At 41.6% G+C, this 13,354-nt stretch overlaps 1 long non-coding RNA gene across 1 annotated transcript; it reads left to right on the top strand.

Annotated features, from left to right (window-relative positions):
• Positions 1 to 322: 322 nt before the first annotated feature.
• On the top strand, positions 323 to 3,243 carry LOC114231656 (uncharacterized). The gene is made up of 3 exons (XR_003617635.2): positions 323 to 387; positions 1,594 to 1,686; positions 3,122 to 3,243. It is a non-coding gene; the product is annotated as an uncharacterized LOC114231656 (long non-coding RNA).
• Positions 3,244 to 13,354: the final 10,111 nt, after the last annotated feature.

Raw genomic sequence — 13,354 nt, 5'->3', positions numbered from 1 at the left:
GGCCAAGAGGGCCAGATGGGGCTGCTGGCAGGGATGCTGCTGATATGGCTCTTTCTTATCCCACTTCCCGTCTGCCAGTGCTTTTGGTGGTGGCAGCGCCTGTTCTGATGAGGTTCAAATTACCACCCTGTAGCAGGCGGCGTGTGTCCCAGCAAGCATCCAGTTGCATTTGCCAGTCCTCTACCTGCTCAGGGCTGTAATGTGCCATATCTTGTGACTCCCATTTTATACTTCACACATCAGCTTTCTCTCAAGACAGTTATTTGATCACTAACCACTTTGAATATCATGATCATCGGCTCATTTATTTTTTCTATTTTAAAGGATGGTGCTGGGGTGCACAGGGAGCAGCCATATCGATTTCCACATTTGCCAAGGCATCCAAGTGTGAGTTGCCTATCACGGTGCTGACTTTAATAAAAGGTTATTACTGAGATCATTATTTAGCATTTATATAGCTCCTCACAATTGTTTACCCATTATTCCTCAGAGCACCCCTGCCAAGGTGATCAGTATTAGCAACCCACTTTGTAGAGGCAATAAATCAGGGAGAGATTTTAGGAATATCCATAAAAGGACACAAAATGAATAACCACAGAACCAGGATGGGGTGGGCCCTGCCCTCCCTCCCTCTAACATTCTTGGTGAGTTCATTCATTCCATTATTCTGGTTAGCAGACCTGCACAGAGTCCACTCCTCTTGCAGATTACAGCTCAGATATCCTGACAGGCTCTCTCTGGCTGCCCTATCTAAAATAGCATCCCCTCCCCAATCACATTCCTGGGTTTATGGACTTCACAGTACTTAGTGCTACTGAAGTTATCTTGGTTGTTTACTTATGTTCTTGTTTATTATCTGTCTTCACCATTCAAGAAGGTCACCTCCATAACATCAGCAGTTTTGCCTGAATTGTTCATTACTGTATCTGTCCCCTTTGTTGAAAGCACCTGGCGTACAGTAGGTGTTCAGTAATGCTTGTTGAGTGAATGGCAAGGACAAGAGCTCTGTAAATACTCCTACTCATGCATCATCTCCTATGGCTTTTCACCTCTTTCTGGACTTCCTGGATATAGTCACACATACAGTCAATTATTCTTAATTACCCTGGAGCTAATGATCTAGTTTGTGGATAGCCAGGTCCTTGGCTTCCTTTTCTCCTTGGCTTCCTTTCCTCTGGAGATTCCTCCAGATCTTTCAGTCATTTCCCGACTTTAGTTGAGAGGGGTCAAGAAGGAAGTAGAGTGATGAAAGTCCTATTAAATAATTTTACTAGTTCTAATAGTTTTGGTAAGCTACAAAGTTGAAATTATTGATTACAATATTTCTTTTTGCCTTATCTGTGGATTTTTTAAAAAAATCCATCTGTTTTATATATGCACTATAGTGAAAAGTACTTTGAAGAAGTTAAAAGCACTGTATAAATGTAAGATATAATTATGTATGCATGCAGTCCCATTAACCTTGATCATTGAGAGTTGGTTATACATTTAAGTTTTAATTAGTTTTGATAGAACAGTAGCTCACACTTTTCTAATGGATAGGGCTGGACAAGGACTTTGAAAGTGTACCATTGGTTGATTTTTTTTTTTCAGTCATCAAATCAAGATAAAGCTTGAATTCCCTTCAAAGCCTGAATAGTTGGCAGTAATGCTGAATTCTCATCACCAAGTCAGAAGAGACAAATGGTACTAAATATTTGAATTTTCTTGCTTCAAATTTCAGACAATGAGAGTAAAATTTACCACCCCCCCTAAAAAAAAAATCTTAGGATGATCTTGGAAGAAAGACCCCTGGAAAATCTAAAAATGAAGTTTTCAATTTAAAGGTTGTTTCTAATGTCCTTTATACCCTACTAGAGGCCCAGTGCATGAAATTCGTGCATGGGTAGTGTCCCTAGCAGCTGCTGGCTGCTGGCCGGGGCCTCCCTTCCCTGGCTGCTGGTTGCTGGCTGAGGCCTTCCTTAGTTCCACGCCACCCCCTGGTGGTCATAGTGAGCTATCGAACTCCCAGTCAGCCGAACTCCCGAGAAGACACTTTGCATATTAGGCTTTTATATATATAGATATGCAACCATAAAATAGGTTGCCTTTTTATTTTAAATACTAGCATTCCCGTTGCAGGAAAAATCCTGCAATAGGATTTCCTGCTGCACTCTACCCCGCCTCCGTTCCTCCCTTGTCACCTGCCCCGCCTTCTCCGCCAGCCCGCCTGCTTTTCCCTTCTCCCCCTGGCCCCGCCTCCGCTCTGCCCTTGTTGCCCGCCCCGCCTTCTCCTCCAGCCTGCCTGCTTTTCCCTTCTCCCCTGGCCCCGCCTCCGCTCCTCCCTTGTCGCCCGCCCCGCCTTCTCCGCCAGCCTGCCTGCTTTTCCCTTAGCCCCCGGCCCTGCCTCCGCTCCTCCCTTGTCGCCCGCCCCGCCTTCTCCACCAGCCCGCCTGCTTTTCCCTTCGCCCCCAGCCCTGACTTCGCTCCTCCCTTCTCCTCCCCCCCCAGCTTGCTTGCTTCTTCGAAGCTTTACTCCCTTCTGCAGCTCTTGGCTTCTTTCGACGCTGTCTTGATATGCAAATTAGCCGCCATCTTTGTTGGAGTAATTTGCATACTCGTCCTGATTGGTTGGTGGGCGTGGCTTGGCTGGTGGGCGTGGGTTAGGTGTAGCGAAGGTGCGGTCAATTTGCATATTTGTCTATTATTAGATTAGATATTAGATTAGATAAGGAATCAACATAGTACCTTATATTTAACTAGAAGCCTGGTGCACAAAATTCATGCATTGGGGGGGGGGTCCCTCAGCCCGGCCTGCGCCCTCTTGCAGTCCAGGACCCCTTGGGGGATGTCCAGGACCTCTCGCTCCTTACCGCCCACCTGCTGGCTCCTTACTGCTTGGCTCACTACTCCTTAGTGCTGCCGCAGAGGCAGGAGAGGCTCCTGCCACCGCCTCTGTGCTCGCCAGCCGTGCTGGTGAGCATCTGCCCCTGGTGGTCAGTGCACATCATAGCAACCAGTTGTTCTGGTCATTCTGCCATAATGGTCACTTAGACTTTTATTATATAGATAACATGTGCTGTTGCATTTGGTCCTCATTACAATTCTGTCCATAGATATTATTGTTGTTGCCATTTTATAGATGAAAAATGGAAGCAAAGCCAATGAGTGCCTTACCGAAGATTTTAGAAGTCACCAAGAAGACTGGTCTGGCTCAAGTCTCCTGACTCCAGTTTAATATTATCCACAATAATATTAGAAAACCACATTGGAAAGGGAAGACTCATTTCTAGCACTTCTGTCACACCACCAAGTTTCAAAGATCAGGCATATATTTTATTTATGTTTAAATTGGCCACAATTACTCAGTCTGTATCTTATCCCAGGCCCTGTGCTTTATCCTGGGAGGATGCACAGAAAGTGAAAAAGAGTTTAGATTTCCCTGGCTCTTGCACACATACAAACATTGCTGTAATACAAGAAGGTGGTGGGTGGGGAATGGGTAGCAAGGCACTAAGAGAGATGCAAAGTATTTGTGTGTTAGTTATAAAATAGAGGTAGATATAGGAAAAACTAAAAGAGAAATGGCTAAAGTTTTCCCTGGGGTGTGGAACTTGGAGGGATAGGAAGGATTGGGGTTGTGAGGTGGAATATGGCCTGTCATTTTTTCTTTCTTTCTTTCTTTCTTTCTTTCTTTCTTTCTTTCTTTCTTTCTTTCTTTCTTTCTTTCTTTCTTCTTTCTTTCTTTCTTTCTTTCTTTCTTTCTTTCTTTCTTTCTTTCTTTCTTTCCTTTGTTCAATTAAAGTTTCAATTCAATATTATTTTGTATTAGTTTCAGGTGTATAACATAGAAGTTAGACAATCATATACTTTACAAAGTGTCCCCACCCCCCAATATTTTGTGTACCCACCTAGCACCATACATAGTTATTCCAATATTATTGACTATGTTTCCTGTGCTGTACTTTACATCCCCATGCTATTCTGTAACTACCCATTTGTACTTCCTAATCCCTTCACCCTTTTCACTGAGTCCCCAACCCTCTTCCCCTCTGGCAACCATCAATCTGTTCTCTGTATCTATGAATCTGTTTCTATTTTATTTGTTTATTTATTTTGTTCTTTAGATTCCACATGTAAGTGAAATTATATGGTATTGTCTTACTCCATCTGGATTAATTCACTTAGCATAATAACCTCTAATCCATCCATAATGTTATAAATGGTAAGATTTAATTCTTTTTTATGGTTGAGTAATATCCCATTGTATATACGTACCACTAATTTTTTAACCAGTTGTCTATTGATGCGCATTTGGGTTGCTTCCATATCTTGGTTATTGTAAATAATGCTGCAGTGAACATAGGGGTACTGTTAGGTGATATATCGTTTAGTTTTAATTTGCATTTCTCTGATGATTGGTGGCATTGAGCATCTTTTCATATATCTATTGGCCATCCATATGTCCTCTTTGGAGAAGTGTCTATTCAGTTTATTTGCCCATTTTTTAATTGGATTGTTTGAAGGGTTTTTTTTTTTTTGGGGGGGGGGGTTTGAGTTATTTAAGTTCTTTATAAATTTTGTTATTAACCCCTTATCAGATGTATCATTGGTGAATGTGTTCTTCCATTCAGTGGGTTCTCTTTTCATTTTGTTGATAGTTTCCTTCACTGAACAAAAATTTTTTAGTTTGATGTAGTCTCATTTTTTCATTTTTGTTTGTTTGTTTCCCTTGCCCAGGGAGATATATCAGAAAAAAATATTGCTAAGATAAATGTCAGAGATTTTACTGCTGATGTTTTCTTCTAGGAGTTTTATGGTTTCAGGTCTTACATTTAAGTCTGTAATCCATTTTGAGTTTATTCTTGTATATGGTGTAAGAATGTGGTCTAGATTCAGGTGTTTTTGCATGTATCTATCCAGTTTTCTCAACACCATTTATTGAATAGACTATCTTTACTCCATTGTATGTGTTCTCCTCCTCTGTCATAGAATACTTTAACATATAAGCATGGTTTATTTCTGGCTCTCAATTTGTTTCCAATTATCTATATGTCTGTTTTTATGCCAGTACCATGCTGTTTTGACTAATATAGCCTTGTAGTATAGTTTGATATCAGGCAACATGACACCTCCCACATTATTCTTCTTATTCAAGTTTGCTGTCCCTATTCAGGGTCTTTCGTGTTTTCATACAAATTTTTGGATTATTTGTTCTAGTTCTGTGAGAAATACCATTGGCATTTTTGGAGGAATTGCATTGAATCTATAGATTGCTTTGGGTAGCATGGACATTTTAATGATGTTAATTCTTTGATTTATTGTGTGTCTTTATAAACCCTCCAGTACTGTTTGAATTAGATACATATTAATTTTTAAATGAGCTTTCAAGAGTATGTAAAGTCTCTACAAAGGAGAAGGAGGTTAGGGTTTCTAGCAGAAGAACCAAAACTAACAGAAAGCAGGCAGGAGAGCAGAGGAAAGAGCAAGTAATCCATTTGGATTGCAGTGTGGAATACAATATGGATAGAGAATCAATCGTAAGCTGGTATTCTACTGTAGACAGCCTTGAATACAAGGACATGCAAATACTACTGACACTTTTGTTGACCCAAAAAAAAGGCAAAAAGGGTATTTAACAGAGGTGATATGCTCAGAATTGACCTTTACATACAGCAATGGTTCTTGCATTTAAGATTACCTGCTTGTTAAAACAAAATTGCTAGGCCCCAGAGCCAAAGTTTCTTCTTGAGTTGGTCCAAGGTGGGGCTCAAAAATTTGCATTTCTACTAAGTTCCCAGGTAATGTTAATGATATCGGTCTGAAGACCACAATTTGAGAAGCAGTAACAGAGTAATCTAACAAGGAGAAGTCAGGACTATGGTAGAGCAAGCATGAAGGGACTCTTTCAACAGGACAGATAGGAGGAATGGGTCCCTGACTAGGGAGATGATGATGAGAAAGTATAGAGCAGCAATCAGTAGAAAAAACTAACTGCCCTATCTGGTTTGACTCAGTGAATAGAGAGTCAGCCTGCAGACTGAAAGGTCCCAGGTTCAATTCCAATCAACGGCACATGCCTGGGTTGCAGGCTGGATCCCCAGCAGGGGGCATCCAGGAGGCAGCCAATCAATGATTCTTCCTTATCATTAATGTTTTTCTAACTCTTTCTCCCTCTCCCTTCCTCTCTGAAATCAATAAAAATATATATTTTTTTTAAAAAGAAGACTAACTGCTTCAAGGGACATTGGACCATGTTCTGGATCATTTCAAATCACAAATCACCAAAAAATCATCTTTAGTGCCAATGCCAGGTACACAAAAAACACTTGAAAATCATTTTACAATAGTAATCCTGTTTAGAAATTAAGCTGCAAGTTTTATCTTACTTTCCCTTCCTCTCACATCCATAACCTCATTCTAGTACAATGTAGGTTACAAAAGCATCTTTAGGAAAGGCACCCCTAGTTGCACCTTGTTAACAAGTACATCCATCTTGTATGTAAAATCATACAAAACCTGGTTTATTTATTATTTTATTTTAGCACATCCTTGTAGCTAAATAGTGTTCAAACTAAATATAGAGTTCAAGAAGCATCCATCTCTACTAAGTGGGGGAAAAAATTATTAACTCACCATACCATATAAATACCCAAGGAAAACATGGATGAACCTGTATCCAACCAACATTTATTGAGTATCTGCTATATGGCAAGCACCATGGATGTGCTGTGTATACAATCCTATCTAATAAAAGAGTAGTATGCAAATTGACCATACCTCTGCTACACCCACCAGCCACGCCCACCAACCATGCCCACCAGCCACGCCCACCAGCCAATCAGGAGCAAATATGCAAATAAACCCAACCAAGATGGCTGCAGCCACAGAGAGTAGGAGGGAGGCTTGGGTTTCCCCAGCAATGGAGGAAGCCAAGCTTTCCACCTGCCCTTGCCGGCCTAGGCCTCCGCTCAATGCTATAAAGTTTCAATTATAGAAGGTAAATAAATTCCAACAGAAATAGCTGCAGCCACGGAGCAAGCAGGAGGCTTGGCTCCACTCCAGGCTATAAAGTTTCAATTGTAGAAGATACATAATTCCCAGATACCAGGGCCTCCGTTTGGGTCACCAGGGGGTGTGGCCAGCCTGCAAACCACCACAGGCCCCTCGCCCAGGCCACCCCACACCCCAAGAGAACCCCCACCCTGATCTGGGACACCCTTCAGGGCAAACCAGCTGTCCCCCACCCATGCACCAGGCCTCTATCCTATCTAATAAAAGAGTAATATGCAGATTGATCATCACTCCAACATACAAAATGGCTGCCCCCATGTGGACACAAGATGGCCACCACAAGATGGCCAGCAGGGGAGGGCAGTTGGGAGGGACCAGGCCTGCAAGGGAGGGCAGTTGGGGGCAATCAAACCCACAGGGGAGGGCAGTTAGGGGTGACCAGGCTGGCAGAGGAGGGAAGTTGGGGGTCACCGGGCCTGCAGGGGAGGGCAGTTGTGGGGGACCAGGCCTGCAGGGGAGGGCAGTTAGGGGTGACCAGGCCTGCAGGGGAGGGCAGTTAGGGGTGACCAGGCCTGCAGGGGAGGGCAGTTAGGGGTGACCAGGCCTGCAGGGTAGGGCAGTTAGGGGCAAACAGGCTGGCGGGGAGCAGTTAGGCATTAATCAGGCTGGCAGCGGAGTGGTTAGGGGGTAATCAGGCTGGCAGGCAGAAATGGTTAGGGGCAATCAGGAAGACAGGCAGGCGAGCAGTTGGGAGCCAGCAGTCCTGGATTGTGAGAGGGATGTCCAACTGCCCGTTTAGGCCCGATCCCGGTGGGCAGTTGGACATCCCTCGAGGGGTCCCAGATTGAAGAGGGTGCAGGCTGGGCTGAGGGACACCCCCACCCTCAGTGCACGAATTTCGTGCACCGGGCCTCTAGTGATAAATAATACATGGGCTCCTCTCACAGCAGTTCAAAATCTGGCAGTCTTTTCCCAATGCTCTTACTAGTAAATCTGCCTAAGGATTGTGTTTTTCAAATTGTGTAATAAAAATTCTAAAACAAGGACAGAAAAAGAAGAGAGTTAACTCTTTTTAAATTGACCACCTCTGTTGTCTAATTATTAACTGAGGAGAACACTTTGGTTCCGGGTTATTTCACCAAGCTCAGATATATTTTGCTGACAGAGAGTCTGGGGAACATTCAGCACGCATTTACTCCCCTGGTCGGTCAGTATAGTGAGCGTTTTATCACTTACACCTTTCAATGCCCGAGGTGAGTGCCACTTGAGGTTTTTTAAAACATAATTTCCTTTACTGCCTCCCAAAATAACAGGGTCACTTCAGGACCGGTGAGTGGTTGGCACTGTGATGTGACTCCCAGAAGCACTAATCGTTCTGGAGAGGAGCAAGTATTTTCACAGCTGCAGGTCTGGGTGCTGAACTTTCTACTGTCAGTGAGAATCATGTCCCAGTGAAAATATAGACGTGGAACCGACCTTCAAAAGGATAAGGTGACAGGGAGTGTTATTTACTTGAGTCAGAGAGCAACCAAAAATGATTTCTGCAGCTGGAACAAAACAAAGACAAGGGTTGAAGGTCAACTTCCTCTTTTATTTTGGCCAACCAAGCACTCCTAAGCAGCCTTTCTGAAATGTTTTGGGTCTGTTGACTATTTCAACTCAATAAAATACCACCACATATTGTACCTACTCTACCTTTTGGGCACTAGAGGGAAAAATGTTCAGTCTCATTAGAATTAATGAAGTCATCCATGGGGCCAGCTTTCCCTGCCCCATCCCCAACCTCATCCATCTTTAAATGTTATGAATTTTATTTGTTAAAAGCTGCTCACATCCATCTGCATCACTCCACATTGGCCCCCACCAATGTAGTCCATGCTGATGTCATCCCTTTTAGATTATTGCACCTTTTAATTGGTCTCTTGCATCTTGCTTAGCCCCCTCCAAACTATTCTTCATGTTAATTTACAGCAATTCATTAATTTACAGTAACTCATTCACAGTGATCCTTTGAAAACTCAAAGAATACTAATTTACAATAACTCATTCACAGTAATCCTTTGAAAACTTAAATAATGCGGTAAAATCTAAATAGCCCATGCATACACGTAAAATCTTATTAAATTTTTTTCTCTGTCTCCCTATTGCTCCAAAAACTTAACTAGTTCATTTGGCCCAGAGAACTCTGCTTAATCTGTGCCTGCTGCCCTTTTCCCTCTTTTTTGTTACATCATGTCCCTCCCTCCTCACTCCTTCTGCTCTCATTCCCCTGCCAAGTTGTCTCCTACTCACCTTTAGCTCTTAATCCATATCAGCTCCCTCAGCTCCTGAAGGGTGCTTCAGGAAGACTCTCCTGCCTGGTTTAGGCCAAATCCCCTTGTTTTAAACTCCCTTGGCACCATCAAACTCATGAACCCTTCATAAAATGTATCACAAGACATTTACACGATTTTGTATGATTGTTTAATTTCTGTCTTATCTCCGCACTAGACTGTAAGATATATGAAGGCAGGGATGCTGTCTCCTTTTGCTTACCATTGTATTCTAGAGCCTAGCACAGTGTCTGGCATATGTTCAATGTACTAAAGAAATACATTCTTTTCAAATGAAGGGAGGGAGGGAAGGAGGAAGGGAAGGGAGGAAGGAAGGGAGGAAGGAAGGAAGGAAGGAAGGTTGTATGAGTGACAAATTGATACTACTTAAATAAGAGGAGATCTAGCATTTTAAATGAATGATATTAATAGGTAACATATTAAACTTCCAATGTTAGGTAAAGTTCTAAGATATATTTATAATTTATTCTTCATGCCAACCCTATAAGGTAGTTATTTTTATTTCAGAGATGAGCAAACTGAGGTATGTAAAGATTACTCAAAAATCACATAGCCAGTACTATACCTCATAATGGGAGATATGATCATATATAACCACAAGAAGCCAATCTGCTCTGAGAATCTTATTGCCCAACCATTTCTAAGGGTTTTAGCAACCACTGCTTTTAAGGCCAGGGATTTATCTTATTTGGAATTGAACTTTGTAAGTAAAAAACTCTGTGTCCTCTTTACAAATGTGTCAACCTGCTCAATAGATTAAGAAGATCAGGGATGCTCTTATCTGGATTTCAGCTGCCACTGTGCCACTTTTCAGGATGACATTTTTCTACATGAAGGATGGGATGATTAAAATGAGCACATTGTAAAACAATAGCCCACCCTCACCTTGGTTTTGTTTTAAAGTGAGCAGAATAAAAATTGAAGATTCTAAATGATGGGATGAAAGAAAGAGAGACAAAGAGAGTTCACAGTATGAGAAGAAGAAGAAGGGAAGAGCAGCTCCCTAGGAAGAAAGATTGAAATAGAGATATATTTGTTTAGAAAAGAAATGATAAAAAGGAATGTGCTGCCCTCCAAATATCTACAGGAAGCCACTTGCTGTGCACACCACTATAGATCGGTTTATTTTGGGTCTGACCTGGAATAGAAAGCTAATGTTTAGACAAGGCAAAGCCTTCTGCAGATGGGAGGAAGGGCATCACATGGAAATAGCAAATAATTTATTTACAGAATGGAACTCTAGATGGAGCAGTTCCCTCTATTTGAATTTTCTGTGGAGTCTGATGCTGATTTCACTGGATTAGTGACTATCAGAAAGATGACTAGGAGCAATCCCTTAGTTCTGTGATTGGCAATAGAATGGAATGATCCACCACATACAAAATAGAACCTTACTCTATGGGTAGGATTCATGTAAAGAGGGGAAGGAAGAAGATTAAGAGGAAGATGAGGGAGAAGAGTTATAATAAGAGGAACTTTGGGATGGTGTCCAAAAACATGGAATATACTATACAATATGCTACAGGGCACAACTCCAGAGTCCACCTGCTGGGATTTAAATCTAGGCTTCATCATCTACTAGATGTAACCTCCCTAAACCTCAGTTTTACCATCTTTAAAATTTGGATTATAATTACTAGTATATCTAGCTCATAAAATTGTTTAAGGATTAAAGAACCTAATCTTTGTTAATTTCATAGCACATAGTAAATGTTTAATAAATATTAGTGCTGCTGCTACTAGTAAAGATGACCTATCATCTGATAGCATAAATCTGAAGTACTAGCTGTGTTGAATAATGTTGGAATCCACCAGAAATAACCAGGAACAATAACAATCCTGTATTAGACTCTCCTCTGGAGGAGGTGAGCTTTATATCTTCAATGCAGAAAGCCACAGTGAGATGCCATCTTCCAGAAATTGTCCATTCCAGGCAAAATCATTTTCTTGTCATCCTGGCCTGTGTGGCTCAGTTGGTTGAGCATCGTCCTATGCATTAAACAGTTGCTGGTTCAATTCCTGGGCAGGGCACATGCCCAGGTTGCAGACTCCATATCTGGTAGCAGGTGTGCAGGAGGGAGCTGATCAATGTTTTGTTCTCACATTGACGTTTCCCTCTCTCTCTCTCCTCTCTCTCTCTCTCTCTCTCTCTCTCTCTAACAATCAATTAAAAACAATCTTTTTTAAAATTATTTTTTGTCTTGCTCTTTTAGCTTTTATTCTCCATCCTTTTTCTTTTCGTTTACTTTTCTGCTTTGTACTCTATTTTCCAGTCCTTTGAAACCTCTGCTCCTCTCCACATGTAAGGATCCTGTCGAGACAGACTAAGCAGGTCTGTTTCCTCTATGTTTAAACACGGGGGGCCTAGAGGGGAATATGTTTCCTTTGGGTGGGTGCCAAGTAGCACAGGGGAGTGTGGGGGGGAAGAGTTTTTAATGACACAGTAAGAAAGAAAATATTTATGTTTCGTTTTAATTGAACTTTTCTTAAGCTCACTACATTTTAGTAGGTGAAAAAAAATCACCATATGAGAACACCAGGAATGAAAATACATATAGCTCTGGCTTTGTGCACAGAAATGGAAAAAGCAAATTGGGCAAAGGGAGGTCTAATAAAGACATCTAGTACAGGGAAGGGTTGCTCCACCAAAACTCTGGGCTTAATAGCACTGCCTTTATCACTTCATTCCAATGATTAGTGTGGATACTGTTTGATTGGCCCATAAAATTTGCAAGATAATGAACAAGTTCATTACTTTATTTTTTTAAATATATTTTATTGATTTTTTACAGAGAGGAAGGGAGAGAGATAGAGAGCTAGAAACATCGATAAGAGAGAAACATCGATCAGCTGCCTCCTGCACTCTCCTTACTGGGGATGTGCCTGGAACCATGGTACAAGCCCTTCACCGGAATCGAACCTGGGACCCTTCAATCCGCAGGCCGACACTCTAGCCATTGAGCCAAACCAGCTAGGGCAAGTTCATTACTTTAAATATATTTCTCTCTGGTCCACTCTAGTACCTTGAGGAACAAGACTGTAGTGTGTCACATTCCATTTAAACCTGGAAAAAGGAAGCATTGTAAAAGGAGGTGGCTTACTTTGTTAGATGACTCTAGAAATAGCTACTTTTGTCACTGTTTCCTAAGCATTTACTATGCACTAGGTACTGTGCTAACTACTCTATACAGATGATCTCATTTAAACCTCCCAGCAGCCCTGTGAAGTAGGTATTGTTAAACCTATTTTACTGTGACAAGTGACATCAGGCAATTCACCTCTGGGTCACATAGTTGATGAGTAGTGAAGTTGGGATTTTAACCCAAGTCAGTAGGACACCAAACCCTACACTTATACTCTTATTTACCCGTCTAGTTATCCACTCTAACAATTCCTGCAAAGACACATTATCTTAGGATTTATGAAGACAACAGAGTGGCTGAGAATGAGAACTATGTGCATATGTGTGTGTAATACAATTGCATGACATAAAATATCATTGTTCTATTAAATGAGTCACAGTAGGGGTAGGATAGAAACATCCATTCCACCTACTATTCCAAACTAAAAGAATGCCTCCTTTTCCTTGTTAAAGTTTCTCTCTTCTCACTGGGTTAGCCAGCTTTTCCTAATCCATATCTGTATGGATTTTCAACCTTTACATCCCATCTGTGCCTCAGTTTTATCATTTTTATAAGTGGTATCAGAGAATTATCAAAATTAAGAGAATCCATGCATTTAAAACTTGGAGGAGTGCCTGGCACATTACTGGCATATTAAAATTTTTACCTATTAGTATCATGCTGTTTCTTTGAATGGAGGTCATTCCCATTGGAAGCACTGACTTTAGTCCTTGTTGATGGGCTCACTTGAAAATACAGACATTATCATGATATTGCCAAGGAGACTTTGCTTCTCTCCACTGCATCTGTAAAAAGCTCTTACCTGATGGCTTGTTAACTGCCTAGAAAAGGCTCCTTCTCTGTTCACAAACCCCTGTAGCTCCTTGGCATCCTCTGAGGAGGGTG

This window comes from Eptesicus fuscus, chromosome 15, assembly GCF_027574615.1.
Source record: "Eptesicus fuscus isolate TK198812 chromosome 15, DD_ASM_mEF_20220401, whole genome shotgun sequence".
Taxonomy (NCBI): Eukaryota; Metazoa; Chordata; class Mammalia; order Chiroptera; family Vespertilionidae; genus Eptesicus; species Eptesicus fuscus.
Note: the sequence above shows the minus strand (reverse complement) of the source record. Positions and strands in the feature narration are given on the sequence as shown.